This window comes from Oncorhynchus tshawytscha, linkage group LG12, assembly GCF_018296145.1.
Source record: "Oncorhynchus tshawytscha isolate Ot180627B linkage group LG12, Otsh_v2.0, whole genome shotgun sequence".
Taxonomy (NCBI): domain Eukaryota; kingdom Metazoa; phylum Chordata; class Actinopteri; order Salmoniformes; family Salmonidae; genus Oncorhynchus; species Oncorhynchus tshawytscha.
The window spans coordinates 10,670,458-10,687,468 of record NC_056440.1 but is presented as its reverse complement, the minus strand read 5'-3'; the positions used below and the strand labels follow the sequence as shown (position 1 = coordinate 10,687,468).

General features: G+C 43.8%; 1 protein-coding gene across 3 annotated transcripts in view; it reads right to left on the bottom strand.

Annotated features, from left to right (window-relative positions):
* LOC112236532 (kremen protein 1) overlaps window positions 1-17,011 on the bottom strand; it is a 118,314-nt gene that overhangs the window by 100,321 nt on the left and 982 nt on the right. The window lies entirely within an intron of this gene.

Sequence of the window (17,011 nt, the reverse complement as noted above, 5' to 3'; positions counted from 1 at the left end):
AACACCCACATGCAGGAACGCCCACACGCAGGAACGCCCACATACAGGAATAACCACATGCAGGAATAACCACATGCAGGAATGCCCACATACAGGAATGACCACATACAGGAATAACCACATGCAGGAACGCCCACATGCAGGAACGCCCACACGCAGGAACGCCCACACGCAGGAACGCCCCGAATTGGGGGCTGCAGTTGCACACTATTGTAGAACTTTGATTCAGTAGATATAGGTTGTAATTACTCTGGAGCGGTATACCATATATACCGTATACCACGGGATGGTTTGTCAATACCCTCAATACCGTTGAAGCTGTTACTTTGAAGTTTAATATTTGTATCTACTTTTAACGTAAATACCTGCAGTGAACTTGTGTTAGGAGATAATCGTGTTCAGAGAGTGTTCTTCATTTCACCTGTCACATTATTTTACATTATGAGCCAGTCACATGTGTGTTTGTAAACATCACAACAGGTGAAAGCAGGAGCAGGTGAGTCCAGCTGTGTATTGACAGGTGTTGTGTTTTATATTGAAAGTCAACAGTGATCAGGGACGTGCAACTATAGTTTTCCATCACAGAAAACACATTAGTGCAACACATTTCGGCAGAAAATAGCTTCCTTTTCATCAGACGACAACAGAAATGCTTTTTGGCAGCAACACAAGTAAATGAGCGTACAATGAAAAAGCAATGTATTTTTTGCAAAAAAACGATGCAAGACCATCGTATTTCTAATGTTTATTTATCATATAAAAAATGTAGCCAGCTACATTTCCTAATGTTTTGGATAAGGTTAATCTTCCATTTTACCAGAGAAAAGTAGGCTGGCTACACTGGGAAAAGTAGATGAAAAAAAGTAGCTACTCATCAAATCAAATTGTATTTGTCACATGCACCGAATACAACAGCTGTAGACCTTACAGTGAAATGCTTACTTACGAGCCCCTAACCAACAATGCAGTTTCAAAAAAATCTGAATAAGAATAAGAGGTAAAAGTAACAAGTAGTTAAAGAGCAGCAGTAGGGGTGTAAAAATGTGGAGAGGGGGGGGGGGAACGCAAATAGTCTGGGTAGCCATTTGACTAGATGTTTAAGTTAAACTTGCTAGTTATCTAAGTAAGTGGCTGAATTCATAAGGTAACAGGACATCACATTGTGCTACCTTTCTGCTGTGTTTGAGAACTCAAAGCCCTTTGGATGAGTTATCTTGATTGCTATCTTGATTTTCTTCTCTCTGTTCTCGGCCCTTCTGCTCCTCCCCCTACTTCTCCGAGAAGGCAGGCCCTGTCGCCCTAGCGACTCCAGACTCCACACAGACACAGAGTGTACACATGATGTTCCATAGCCAGTACTGTTCTTCCTTCAGAAAAGCATGCGTCAAAACATTATCTTTGCATTCTGGTAATAGATGCCCAATGGGCTTTTTTGCGGGGGTAATAGTGTAATAGCATAAATGAGAAAAGAACGGAATAACAAAATGAACATCTGCATACTGCAGACCCTAGTTGTCATAACCTTATCTTTGCAGTGCTCTCCCCACCTCCCACAATCCACTTAACTTTGTCCTGTGCACTTAGCTAAGTCAAAGTCAACACCTTCCCTTGCTCATGTCTCTGTTTAGCGCTCTGTCCTCTCCACACCTTGCCTTGTTAACAGTAACACCCCAGTCCTGCCCACTTAGCTATGCCCATGCGCTCTGCTGTCTAACTTGTACTGTCCATTCCTCCTTGCCCTGTACACTCCCCAGTTCTGCCCTCTTACTCCCTATGCTGTCCACTCCTTGCCTTGTCAACTCCCTGTATGTCCACTACTTGCCTTGTACACTCCCCAGTCCTGCCCACTCATTTATGTCACTCCCTATGCTGTCTAGCTGTCCACTCCTTGTCTTATTAACTCCCAAGTCTGGTCCAGTCCACTATTATCCCTGCTGTCCACTTGTCCTGTCAGTGGGTGTTTCCTGCAACTGCAGGAGGGGAAAGGCGACAATTGGCTTTTCGACCGCAAAATGCCTGCTGGGCCTCTATCAAGCCACGCCCATGCCGCTACTGCAGAGAAGTAACTCTCCATTTATTTAGAGAGACGGTAACTTCCTTTGGTGTGTGTGTGTGTGTGTGTGTGTGTATACGTTGTGTATTTAGAGAGGCTGATTCTGTCCTTTCCCTGGAGCAGGGCTGGAACAGAGAGCTGAGCTACATCCCAAATAGCACCCTATTCCCTACATAGTGCACTACTTTTGACCAATGTCCTATGAGCCCTGGTCAAAAGTAGTGCAGTATATAGAGAATAGGGTGCCATTTAGGACGCAAACAGGAGACCTCAGTGGCCGGAGGCTGAGGACCGAACACAACCCTTGTTTAAAAAAACTCTTGTTTAAAAAAAGGTCATGTCCAGTCCCACACATTAAGAATTCTATATCCTGACATGATGTTATTGGTTACAGCGCTCAAACCTGGAGCTACAGTGGGGCAAAAAAGTATTTAGTCAGCCACCAATTGTGCAAGTTCTCCCACTTAAAAAGATGAGAGAGGCCTGTAATTTTCATCATAGGTACACTTCAACTATGACAGACAAAATGAGAGAGAAAAAATCCAGAAAATCACATTGTAGGATTTTTAATGAATTTATTTGCAAATTATGGTGGAAAATAAGTATTTGGTCACCTACAAACAAGCAAGATTTCTGGCTCTTGCAGACCTGTAACTTCTTCTTTAAGATGCTCCTCTGTCCTCCACTCGTTACCTGTATTAATGGCACCTGTTTGAACTTGTTATCAGTATAAAAGACACCTGTCCACAACCTCAAACAGTCACACTCCAAACTATGGCCAAGACCAAAGAGCTGTCAAAGGACACCAGAAACAAAATTGTAGACCTGCACCAGGCTGGGAAGACTGAATCTGCAATAGGCAAGCAGCTTGGTTTGAAGAAATCAACTGTGGGAGCAATTATTAGGAAATGGAAGACATACAAGACCACTGATAATCTCCATCGATCTGGGGCTCCATGCAAGATCTCACCCCATGGGGTCAAAATGATCACAAGAACGGTGAGCAAAAATCCCAGAACCACACGGGGGGACCTAGTGAATGACCTGCAGAGAGCTGGGACCAAAGTAACAAAGCCTACCATCAGTACCACACTACGCCGCCAGGGACTCGAATCCTGCAGTGCCAGACGTGTCCCCCTGCTTAAGCCAGTACATGTCCAGGCCCGTCTGAAGTTTGCTAGAGAGCATTTGGATGATCCAGAAGAAGATTGGGAGAATGTCATATGATCAGATGAAACCAAAATATAACTTTTTGGTAAAAACTCAACTCGTCGTGTTTGGAGGACAAAGAATGCTGAGTTGCATCCAAAGAACACCATACCTACTGTGAAACATGGGGGTGGAAACATCATGCTTTGTGGCTGTTTTTCTGCAAAGGGACCAGGACGACTGATCCGTGTAAAGGAAAGAATGAATGGCGCCATGTATCGTGAGATTTTGAGTGAAAACCTCCTTCCATCAGCAAGGGCATTGAAGATGAAACGTGGCTGGGTCTTTCAGCATGACAATGATCCCAAACACACTGCCCGGGCAACGAAGGAGTGACTTCGTAAGAAGCATTTCAAGGTCCTGGAGTGGCCTAGCCAGTCTCCAAATCTCAACCCCATAGAAAATCTTTGGAGGGAGTTGAAAGTCCGTGTTGCCCAGCAACAGTCCCAAAACATCACTGCTCTAGAGGAGATCTGCATGGAGGAATGGGCCAAAATACCAGCAACAGTGACTTACAGAAAACGTTTGACCTCTGTCATTGCCAACAAAGGGTATATAACAAAGTATTGAGATAAACTTATGTTATTGACCAAATACTTATTTTCCACCACAATTTGCAAATAAATTCATAAAAAATCCTACAATGTGATTATCTGAATTTTCTTTTCTCATTTTGTCTGTCATAGTTGAAGTGTACCTATGATGGAAATGACAGGCCTCTCTCATCTTTTTAAGTGGGAGAACTTGCACAATTGGTGGCTGACTAAATACTTTTTTGCCCCACTATATATGTGATGCTGCCAAAACACATGGTTGGGGATTCGGTAGTGGTCCTGTGATTATTTTGAATCCCCTCCAAATCTCTAGTGGTTTATGATGTTTGAACCATGTCATGTGTTTACACCAGAGAGGAAAGAAAACAGGTCATTTTACCTTAAATAACAACCATATGAAGTCTTTAGTAATCATTTCCTAAAAGGGGAAGCAAGCAAAACAAGCAATTGATTTTGGGGTTTTATCAGGAAAATAAAACCAGTGTCTGACATAACTTTAACTTTCTACCGTGTAAAAAAAATAAAATACTCACTAGGATCAATTAGAATACAATACTCAACAAGCTAAACGGAACAGAACGGGGGTCAATACAGACCAATCAAATCTAAACTCAGTCGGGCATCGACTCCTGGTATCATATGAATGCACATGAGACATGGTAAAATGTGTTGAATCAACTTTAAAACGGCAACATTTCCTCTCTGCCAACAAAAGGGTTGTAAACAGTTTGAACAGTTTGGCGTCGCATGGGTTTTGAGGTGAGGATTTGTTACTACGCCCGATTAATGACGATATCCACCCGGACCACACACAAATGTGTGACCGCACATTCTCAAATAGTAATTGAGTACCCCACCATACATACTAACAGAGAACTATTAGAGAGAGCGATGTCTGTTCTCTTCATAACAACAGCAGATAACAATCCATTTGGATTTAAACTCATTATATGAATCTTAAAGCTTAAACACATTTCCCTCCAGATAAATTCAATTGCATTCTGAGAGTCAAAAACAATTGTTTGTTGTAGGAGTTGATAGAATTGTCAGTCATCTTGTTGGCCTATTCATCTTGTTGGTCTATTCATCTTGTTGGTCTATTCATCTTGTTGGTCTATTCATCTTGTTGGTCTATTCATCTTGTTGGTCTATTCCTCTTGTTGGTCTATTCATCTTGTTGGTCTATTCATCTTGTTGGTCTATTCATCTTGTTGGTCTATTCATCTTGTTGGTCTATTCATCTTGTTGGTCTATTCATCTTGTTGGTCTATTCATCTTGTTGGTCTATTCATCTTGTTGGTCTATTCATCTTGTTGGTCTATTCATCTTGTTGGCCTATTCATCTTGTTGGTCTATTCATCTTGTTGGTCTATTCATCTTGTTGGTCTATTCATCTTGTTGGTCTATTCATCTTGTTGGCCTATTCATCTTGTTGGCCTATTCATCTTGTTGGTCTATTCATCTTGTTGGTCTATTCATCTTGTTGGTCTATTCATCTTGTTGGTCTATTCATCTTGTTGGTCTATTCATCTTGTTGGTCTATTCATCTTGTTGGCCTATTCATCTTGTTGGCGTATTCATCTTGTTGACCTATTCATCTTGTTGGCCTATTCATCTTGTTGACCTATTCATCTTGTTGACCTATTAATCTTGTTGGTCTATTCATCTTGTTGGCCTATTCATCTTGTTTGCCTATTCATCTTGTTGGCCTATTCATCTTGTTGGCCTATTCATCTTGTTGGCCTATTCATCTTGTTGGTCTATTCATCTTGTTGGTCTATTCATCTTGTTGGCCTATTCATCTTGTTGGTCTATTCATCTTGTTGGCCTATTCATCTTGTTGGCCTATTCATCTTGTTGGCCTATTCATCTTGTTGGCCTATTCATCTTGTTGGCCTATTCATCTTGTTGGCCTATTCATCTTGTTGGCCTATTCATCTTGTTGGCCTATTCATCTTGTTGGTCTATTCATCTTGTTGGCCTATTCATCTTGTTGGTCTATTCATCTTGCTGGCCTATTCATCTTGTTGGTCTATTCATCTTGTTGGCCTATTCATCTTGTTGGCCTATTCATCTTGTTGGCCTATTCATCTTGTTGGCCTATTCATCTTGTTGGTCTATTCATCTTGTTGGCCTATTCATCTTGTTGGTCTATTCATCTTGTTGGCCTATTCGTCTTGTTGGTCTATTCATCTTGTTGGCCTATTCATCTTGTTGGCCTATTCATCTTGTTGACCTATTCATCTTGTTGACCTATTCATCTTGTTGGTCTATTCATCTTGTTGGTCTATTCATCTTGTTGGCCTATTCATCTTGTTGGTCTATTCATCTTGTTGACCTATTCATCTTGTTTGCCTATTCATCTTGTTGGCCTATTCATCTTGTTGGTCTATTCATCTTGTTGACCTATTCATCTTGTTGGCCTATTCATCTTGTTGGCCTATTCATCTTGTTGGCCTATTCATCTTGTTGGTCTATTCATCTTGCTGGCCTATTCATCTTGCTGGTCTATTCATCTTGTTGGCCTATTCATCTTGTTGGTCTATTCATCTTGTTGGCCTATTCATCTTGTTGGCCTATTCATCTTGTTGACCTATTCATCTTGTTTGCCTATTCATCTTGTTGGCCTATTCATCTTGTTGGCCTATTCATCTTGTTGGCCTATTCATCTTGTTGACCTATTCATCTTGTTGGCCTATTCATCTTGTTGACCTATTCATCTTGTTGGTCTATTCATCTTGTTGGCCTATTCATCTTGTTTGCCTATTCATCTTGTTGACCTATTCATCTTGTTGGCCTATTCATCTTGTTGACCTATTCATCTTGTTGGTCTATTCATCTTGTTGGCCTATTCATCTTGTTTGCCTATTCATCTTGTTGACCTATTCATCTTGTTGACCTATTCATCTTGTTGGTCTATTCATCTTGTTGGCCTATTCATCTTGTTGACCTATTCATCTTGTTGGTCTATTCATCTTGCTGGCCTATTCATCTTGTTGGTCTATTCATCTTGTTGGCCTATTCATCTTGTTGGTCTATTCATCTTGTTGGCCTATTCATCTTGTTGGCCTATTCATCTTGTTGACCTATTCATCTTGTTGGCCTATTCATCTTGTTGACCTATTCATCTTGTTGACCTATTAATCTTGTTGGTCTATTCATCTTGTTGGCCTATTCATCTTGTTGGCCTATTCATCTTGTTTGCCTATTCATCTTGTTGGCCTATTCATCTTGTTGGCCTATTCATCTTGTTGGCCTATTCATCTTGTTGACCTATTCATCTTGTTGGTCTATTCATCTTGTTGGCCTATTCATCTTGTTGGTCTATTCATCTTGTTGGCCTATTCATCTTGTTGGTCTATTCATCTTGCTGGCCTATTCATCTTGTTGGCCTATTCATCTTGTTGACCTATTCATCTTGTTGACCTATTCATCTTGTTGACCTATTCATCTTGTTGGCCTATTCATCTTGTTGGCCTATTCATCTTGTTGGCCTATTCATCTTGTTGGCCTATTAATTTGCGTCACATCTCCTTCGCATAGAGTTGATCAGGCTATTGTTCTTCTGAAATAGACTACATTTTCTTCATTTCATGATTCTTTAGACCTGTCGAAAATAAATAATGGATTTATTGTGATGTTGGCTATATTACATGGATTTATTAGACTTTTTACAATGTAGATGTTCCAAAGCTCTGCATCAGTGGCTTGTAGGCTATGTATCACATCCGGCACACAATTGGCCCAGCGTCGTCTGACTTCGACCGTGGTAGGCCGTCATTGTAAAATAAGAATTTGTTCTTAACTGACTTGCCTATTTAAATAAAGGTTAAATTAAAATAAAATAAAACAAGAAAAAAATGTGTTGAAGCCAGAGGATGCTGAATGTGTTTATGTTAATTAACGGTCAATTACCGAGATTGTCTGTTATTAGCTTGACAATCACCGGCTGACAACATTTCATGACCGCCACAGCCCTCCACCATCACTATCTAAACATTGTTTATGTTCTCCAGTCTTGGACACACACACACACACACACACACACACACACACACACACACACACACACACACACACACACACACACACACACACACACACACACACACACACACACACACACACAGTGTTGAAACAGGCAGATGCTTGACAGCTTAATTCTATGTTGTCTACCAGAGGAGAAGAGAAGAGAAGAAAAGAGAAGAGGAGATGAGAGCTGCCTTGTCGGATCAGTCCGGACTAACTGACTGACGCACCGAACCTGACACCACCTTTTCTATTCTCTCTTCTCACAACACGCTTTACATAACTATCACATCTGTCATGTCCAATCACTTCACTATCCAGTGGCACAGAGAGAGAGAGAGAGAGGAGCTGCTCACTTTGCATCTTCCTACAGTCTGTGAATGTAACTCTCTGAGAAAGAGCTAGGGAGGGAGAGAGAAAGAGCTAGGGAGGGAGAGAGAGAGAGAGAGAGAGAGAATGAGGGAGGGAGAGAGAGAGAAAGAGGGAGGGAGAGAGAGAGAAAGAGGGAGGGAGAGAGAGAGAAAGAGAGGAGAGAGAGAGAGAGAGAACGAGGGAGGGAGAGAGAGAGAAAGAGCTAAGGAGAGAGAGAGAGAGAGAAAGAGGGAGGGAGAGAGAGAGAAAGAAAGAAAGAGGGAGGGGGAGAGAGAGAGAAAGAGCTAGGGAGAGAGAGAGAAAGAGGTAGGGAGGGAGAGAAAGAGGTAGGGAGAGAGAGAGGGATGAGAGAGAGAAAGAGGGAGAGGGAGAGACAGAGAAAGAGGGAGATAGAGAGAGAGAGAGAGAGGGGTAGGGGGGGGGAGAGAGAGAGAGAGAGAGAAAGGTAAGAGGTAGGGAGAAAGAGATACAGCATCTCTTGACTTTCTGACACAGGAGAGGGACACAGAGGAACAAGAGAACTGGGGGCAATAGGACATTGGGACAAGAGGACAGGGGGCAGAAGGACAGGAGGACAGGGGGACAAGATGACAGGGGGACAGGAGGACAGGGGGACAAGATGACAGGAGGACAGGGTGACAGGGGGACAAGAGGACAGGGGGACAAGAGGACAGGGGGACAGGAGGACAGGGGGACAGGGGGTAAGAGGACAGGGGGACAAGGGGACAGGGGGACAAGGGGGACAGAGGGACAGGAGAACACAGGGGACAGGAGGACAGGGGGACAAGATGACAGGGGGACAAGAGGACAGGGGGATAAGAGGATAGGGGACAGGGGGACAAGAGGACAGGGGGACAAGGAGGACAGGGGGACAAGAGGACAGGGGACAAGGAGGACAAGGGGGACAAGGGGACAGGAGGACAGGGGACAAGATGACAGGGGGACAGGAGGACTGGGGGATAAGAGGATAGGGGGACAGGGGGACAAGAGGACAGGGGGACAGGAGGACAAGAGGGCAGGGGGACAAGAGGACAGGGGGACAAGGAGGACAGGGGGACAGGAGGACAGGGGGACAAGAGGACAGGGGACAGGAGGACAGGGAACAAGAGGACAGGGGGACAGGAGGACAAGAGGACAGGAGGACAGAGCTGCTTTGCATCATAGGGTGAAGTGAGAGGGAGGGAGGGAGGGAGGGAGGGAGGGAGGGAGGGAGGGAGGGAGGGAGGGAGGGAGGGAGGGAGGGAGGGAGGGAGGGAGGGAGGGAGGGAGGGAGGGAGGGAGGGAGGGAGGGAGGGAGGGAGGGAGGGAGGGAGGGAGGGTAATATTAATTGGGAAAGAGAGAAACTGAGAAAGGGAAAGGAGGTGAGACAGAAAGAGAGCTCCTTATCAGGAACATGACAATCACAGCTTCAGCACCAGCTAGACTACAGTAGGCTAGGCTCTGCATGGTCAATCAGCTTCAGCTAGACTATTGTCTATCAGTAGTAAGCATAAATTGGCTTTTCAGGCTCGGTAAAAATGGGCTCCGTCTGTCACTCCATCTCTCGCTCTGCGGTTGCCATGGCAGCCTGTCCCAGGGCGTCGGCCGTAACTTGACCTCTGCAGAGCACCATCCAGGAGTCAACAGGAAGTAGCTGCTAGGTCACAAAGCCACATGACACAGACCAAAGTTTTCTTCTGTTTCCCACTTCCAACCAAACTCAACTCACTTTCAGTAAATATGAGTATTCTGTCTGAGCTCTGGGCAGCCATTGCAAGTCAGGGGGCATGCTGGGGAGTACTGGGGGTGTCGGCTAAGTAGGGAAATATTCTCTCTGTCTGTCTCTCTCCATCTCTGTCTTGCTCTCACTCTCCCTGCTCATCTCACTTTCTCCTCATGTCTCTCTCTTTCTCTCTGTTTCTGTGTCTCTCCAGCTCCCCTGTCTCTCTTTCTCTCTCTCTCGTCCCCCCCTTTTACACTCTCATAAGTCCTAACAAAACCTCCCCAAGCCCCAATCCTTCTGTCTCTATTCATGCAAACACATTGTTAGCATTGCTAACAGCACTGCAGGCCTGGTTCCTCTTTTTGTAACGCAGAAGACAAAAGGCTAACATAGCTAGCAGACCCTAACAGACCCCAGGGCTGCGTCTCAAGTGGTACCCTATCCCCTATATAGTGCCCTACTTTTGAACAGGGCCCATAGGGACTAGTGTGCCATTTGGGACACAGTACATAACTAAACCGCTAATGCCCAGCCCACTCTCTCACTGTGTGGTGCCTGCAAGGGAAGAGTGCCCCGGAACCATATGGGTGTTAGTTGTGTTTCCCTGTTGAGGTTAACAACAAGGCAATGGTATTGGACTTATTATACATGGCAGATGAGAGTTGAGGAGAGGAAGGGAGGGAGGGAGGAGATAGAGAGGAGGGGGTTGGAGGAGAAGAGAAAGAAAGGAGGGGAAGGGAGGAGAGGGGAAGGGAGGGAAGGGAGGGAGGAGATGGGAAGGGGGGAAGGGAAGGGAAGGGAAGGGAAGGGGAAGGGAAGGGAGGAGGGAAGGGAAGGGAAGGGAAGGGAAGGAAGGGAAGGGAAGAGAGGGAAAGAGAGGGGAAGAGAGAAAGGAGGGGGAAGAAAGGAGGGGAAGAAAGGAGAGGGGAGGAGAGGAGAGGAAGGGAGGAGACGGGGAGGAGATCAGAGGAAGCAAGGAAAGGAAAGAAAGAGGAGAGGAGAGGAGAGGAGAGGAGAGGAGAGGAGGAGAGGAGAGGAGAGGAGAGGAGAGGAGAGGAGAGGAGAGGAGAGGGAGAGGAGAGGAGAGGAGAGGAGAGGAGAGGAGAGGAGAGAGGAGAGGAGAGGAGAGGAGGAGAGAGAGAGAGGAGGGGAGAGAGAGAGGAGAGAGGAGAGGAAGCAAGTAGAGGAAAGAGAGAGGAGGAGAAGAGAGGAGGGACAGAGAGAGAGAGAGAGAGAGAGAGAGAGAGAGAGCTGCACACACACACACACACTAAAGCACACCACTACCCATACATTCAGTGGTTCGCCAGTGTGTGCTGAACAGAAGCCTCTATGGGGAAGAGTTTAGAGGGGGAGGACCGGAAAAAAGGACCACAAGGGCCACCGCCCAGAACCCCCTGACACTCCCTGTGCTGAGAGAGATGGGATATACACACATACATTCCACCAACACTGAAGTTTACCCTAAACCCACACGCCTGTTTCCATCTCCCACTCCATCTCCATCCTTTCATCCCGCCATCCCTCCATCCTCCTGCGGTCTGTCATTATCCTCAAGGAGGACCCAGCCCCTCCACCCCCAATAACATTGTGTCCCAAATGGCACCCTATTTCCTATGGGCTCTAGTCAAAACTAGTGTACTACATAGGAAATAATGTGGGATGCATACATCTAATTTGGGATGCATCCAGTCTCATCTCCATCCACATTCTCCTCAAACAGTCAGTCAGGCGTACAAAGACTCAGTCAGAAACTATGATGCATGAGTAGGAGTTACCAGGTGAGGAGAGAGATGCTTAACTACAGACAGACCCATATGTGAGGGGCTGGGGGTTTCCAAACATAGTAAAATGGGATGCTTGCTGAAGAGAGGGTTTGATGGCCTGTATTTTTATATTACAATGACAGCCTACCCCAGACAATTGTGCACTGCCCTGTGGGACTCCAAATCACGGTGGTTGTGATGCAGCCTGATATCGAACCCGGGTCTGTAGTGACACCTCTAGCACTGACATACAGTACCTTAGAGCCCTGCGCCACTCGGGAGCCCGGAAGTACTCTTATAAGCCCAGTAATTGCACAATCAATCGCGTGTGAAAACAGAGTTTTGACAGGTCACTATTTAAAAGAGGATCCTAGCTTTCTTGTGCTACTATAGTCTTAAAATGAAGCACATTAATCTGCTTTACAAATGGTACAGTCTAACTGGCATATCAAAAAACGGATCTGCACATAACCTCTGTTCAAGTGCAGGCTATGCTATGGATATGTTTTTTTTTTTTGTGGGCCATTCTAATAGTCTATATGTAAAGACGAGATTAAATGGACAATAGTCTGATGGGTGAGAATATTATCAAGCGCTTGTCAAATAGTGAATGAGAGACTGATGAAGTGTGTGCAGTCTGCGCAAGAAACAGAGCCGAGCGCTTACCTTTCATGAGACTTTTTTCAAATCCTCATGCAGGCTTAGAAATGTGTTAGCAATCAAAACATACACTGAGTGTTCAAAAACATTAGGAATATTGACTTGTACCCTCCCTTTTTGCCCTCAGAACAGGCTAAATTAGTCTGGGCATGGACTCTACAAGGTGTCGAAAGCGTTCCACAGGGATGGTGACTCCAATACTTCCCACAGGTGTGCCATGTTGTCTGGATGTTCTTTGGGTGGTGGACCATTCTTTATACACACGGGAAACAGCAGCCAGATATGATATAATCAGAGCAGGAGAGAGCAGTGAGGAAGCCAGATACAGGAGCTTTCAGTCAATGAAACCTGGACTCAGCAGAGTCAGTCTGGACTGGCAAGGGAATCCATTTCTAAACACTCTCTTCCTTCTCTTCACCACTGCACCGGCCCACCGGCCCAATGTCATTATGGGGAAGAAGGAATCTACCGGTTGGTAGCTGCCTACAGTTATTTCTGAATAGCCTTCAATAAACACAGATAGAAAAGGATACACATTCATGAACACACACACACACACATTGCACGCATATACAAAGGAGCACAAGCACACACACTGCACACACCCCATACTTACTAACACTTGTCCAAATTCCACTATTTTATGTGCTTTTTATCTAAATGGAGCTTATGTCAGAGGATCAGGCTAGTGCTTCATATGCAGCACATCAGATCAGTTGACATGAAACCTCAGTGCTCTCTCTGAGAAGACGAGAACACACCAAACACTCCTGGTGTAGGTATGATGAGGTCTGGACTGGTTTAGGTATGATGAGGTCTGGACTGGTGTAGTTATGATGAGGTCTGGACTGGTGTAGTTATGATGAGGTCTGGACTGGTGTAGTTATGATGAGGTCTGGACTGGTGTAGTTTTGATGAGGTCTGGACTGGTGTAGTTATGATGAGGTCTGGACTGGTGTAGTTATGATGAGTAGTTAGGGCGGCAGGTAGCCTAGTGGTTAAGCGTGTTGGGCCAGCAACTGAAAGGTTGCTGGATTGAATCCCCCAAGCTGACTAGGAGAAGAGAACAAAAGTTAATGTGCCTTTGAGCAAGGCATTTCACCCTAATTACTTAAATGTAGATCATCCATTTGTCAATATCACTACGGATTTCTTGGCCAACCCACAGGGCAAGATGAATAATAGCCAACCAAACACTAACGTTTGTTCAATCATTTCCAAACGCAATAAAATGTTGCTCCAGATATGTGTCATCCACATCACCAGGATGTATTTCTGACAGGTCCACTGCTGTAGACTGCTGCCTGCTCTTTTCCATCAGATATTCAACCACCCATTCTTCCATTTATCCTCTTTCTAAATGTCACAGCCCTCATCAGAATCAGACTGCTGCCTGCTCTTTTCCATCAGATATTCAACCACCCGTTCTTACATTTATCCTCTTTCTAAATGTCACAGCCCTCATCAGAATCAGACTGCTGCCTGCTCTTTTCCATCAGATATTCACCCGTTCTTCCATTTATCCTCTTTCTAAATGTCACAGCCCTCATCAGAATCAGACTGCTGCCTGCTCTTTCACCCGTTCTTCCATTTATCCTCTTTCTAAATGTCACAGCCCTCATCAGAATCAGACTGCTGCCTGAAAACCAATCCGCTTGCTTTTTATGCAAATGTTTTCACTAAATGCAATTGGAAAAAGTTGAGGCTGATTCTCAGGAGAAGACAACACTGTTTTTCACAACTCGTTAACAGCAGATGCATTCCCCCCTGCCAGCACAGAAAGTGATGCCTCCCTATAGACTACTACAATATAGTTCTACTATAATTACTGTAGTATTACTATAATAGTACTTCTATAGTACAATTAGGTATTCACCAACCTTGCAATGCTTGCACCAATTTGAGAAAGACAGAATACACTAAAATATATGTTTTTTAAAAATAGGAATGGAATAGAATAGAAGAAAATAGAATGGAAACATGTATAAGGAGATGTCAATAATCTGTTAAACTGTGTATATTTAATACTGCCAGTCAACCTCTCCAGTTTTATTTGAGAAGAGGATGTGGTGTGTTCGTATGTTAAGCACTAGGCAGTTAGTCAAGAGGACACCTATCCAGAGCAGCGCTCACAAATCTCCAAAATGTTAAGAACATCACAAATCGCCCAAACACCAACGCCAACAACAGAATCATTCACTGCAGCTTAACCCGCTCCTGCTTATACACAGGGCCCGACCCACACACACACCCCGCGAACGCAAACATTACCAGGCTTTCAGCACAAACTCAATTACACCTTCACTGTGACCGCTTTCACATGAAACGACTTCCATTTGAGTGTACGTGTGTCAAGTGCTTCGGCGGCAGCCAGGCAAACGCTCGCTCTTTCCAACTCTCTGCGCTGGGCCCTTGGTTGTTTGGAGAGGAGAATGGTATGTGGGATTCCAAGCGGCTGAGCCCATTTCTAAAGCACTCAGAGACACACTCAGCTCAGTGAAACAGTGTGTGTCTTCCAAATGGCACCCTATTCCATTCATAGTGCACTACTTTTGACCAGGGCCCTATGTACTGTAGTGCACTACTTTTGACCAGGGCCCTATGTCCTGTAGTGCACTGCGAAGGGTATAGGGTGCCATTTTGGATCCATCCATGGTGACGAGGAGGAGTGTTTAAGCCTCAGGTATCTATTTCCCTTCAACACCTGGCACACATTAGGCCTGCAGGTATAAGTACATAGTATATATAATGAAACAGAAATATAAAACGCAACATGCAAAAATGTCAAAGGTTTTACTGAGTTACATTTCAAATAAGGAAATCAATCAATTGAAGTAAATTCATTAGGTCCTAATCTATGGATTTCACCTGACTGGGAATACAGATATGCATCTGTTGGTCACAGATACCTTTAAAAAAAAGGTGGGGGCGTGGATCAGAAAACCAGTCAGTATCTGGTGTGACCACTATTTGCGTCACGCAGCGCAACTCATCTCCTTCGCATAGAGTTGATCAGGCTGTTGATTGTAGCCTGTGGAATGTTGTCCCACTTCTCTTCAATGGCTGTGTGAAGTTGCTGGATATTGGTGGGAACTGGAACACACTGTCGTACACTTTGATCCAGAGCATCCCAAACATGCTCAATGGGTGACACATCTGATGAGTACGCATGCCATGGCAGAACTGGGACGTTTTCAATGTCCAGGAATTGCAACATCTTGCTGAAACATGAGGTGTTGGTGGTGGATGAATGGATGATGGGGTGGAAGGTAGCCTAGTGGTTAGAGCGTTGGACTTGTAACCAAATGGTTGCAAGATCGAATCCCCGAGCTGACAAGGTAAAAAAAACATTTTTCTATGAACAAGGCTGTTAACCCACTGTTCCTAGGCCATCATTGAAAATAAGATTTTTTTCTTAATTGACTTGCCTAGTTAAATAAAAGGTATAAAATGTTTTAAATGTAGCCAATATCTAGATAGCCATTATATATACTGTATACCCAATATCTAGATAGCCATTATATATACTGTATACCCAATATCTAGATAGCCATTATATATACTGTATACCCAATATCTAGATACCCATTATATATACTGTATACCCAATATCTAGATACCCATTATATATACTGTATACCCAATATCTAGATACACATTATATATACTGTATACCCAATATCTAGATAGCCATTATATATACTGCACACCCAATATCTAGATACCCAATATATATATATACTGTACACCCAATATGTAGATACCCATTATATATACTGTATACCCAATATCTAGATACCCATTATCTAGATATCCATTATATAGACTGTATACCCATTTTATATATACCCAACATCTAGATACCCATTATCTAGATTCCCATTAACTGGATACACCATATCTAGATTTCCATTATCAATATACCCAATATCTTGATACACCACATCTAGATACCCAATATCTCAACACCCATTGTCTAGATACCCATTATCTATAAGCACCATATCTAGATACCCATTGTCTATATACCCAATATCTATATATATATATCTATACAGTATATACAGAGGGTATATAGATAACCTACAGTTTACATATACTGAAGGGACTGTGGATAGGGGTTTACTCTCCATCACAGCTTAACGAGGGGGAATACCATAGCTGTAAATACATTGTTAATGCATATTGTTGGTACACATGGGAGCACTTACGCACGTAGCTCAGATGGCCAAACCTCCCATTGGAATAATGGTATAATTAAGAAAAAAATGTTTTAAAGGAAAGCATGCGGATTTGCTGTTTAAACACAACACACATTACATAATGAGAGAAGTTTGGTTCATGTGGTCGTCATTATCAAATTATTTAAATCATTATACTCCTAACAAATTATTTTTAAACGGAATAGGCTACAGTTCCATGATGTGTGTAATCTGGAAAGAGAGTTTCCCTGCAGTGTTATGTTCGATGTTTCTGCGTGAATTAAAAATAGAAATTGGCATGTTGGATACCTGACTATGTATTATAAGGAAGGCTTCAAGTTCATGTTCTGGAAGGGGGGAATCCGGGTTTCACTGTGGGTTGTCCACATTGTATTACAATGTAGCAAACTGAATTAATTCATAAGGAATTAAATAAACGACACACTGACTCCTGCCCGCTGTC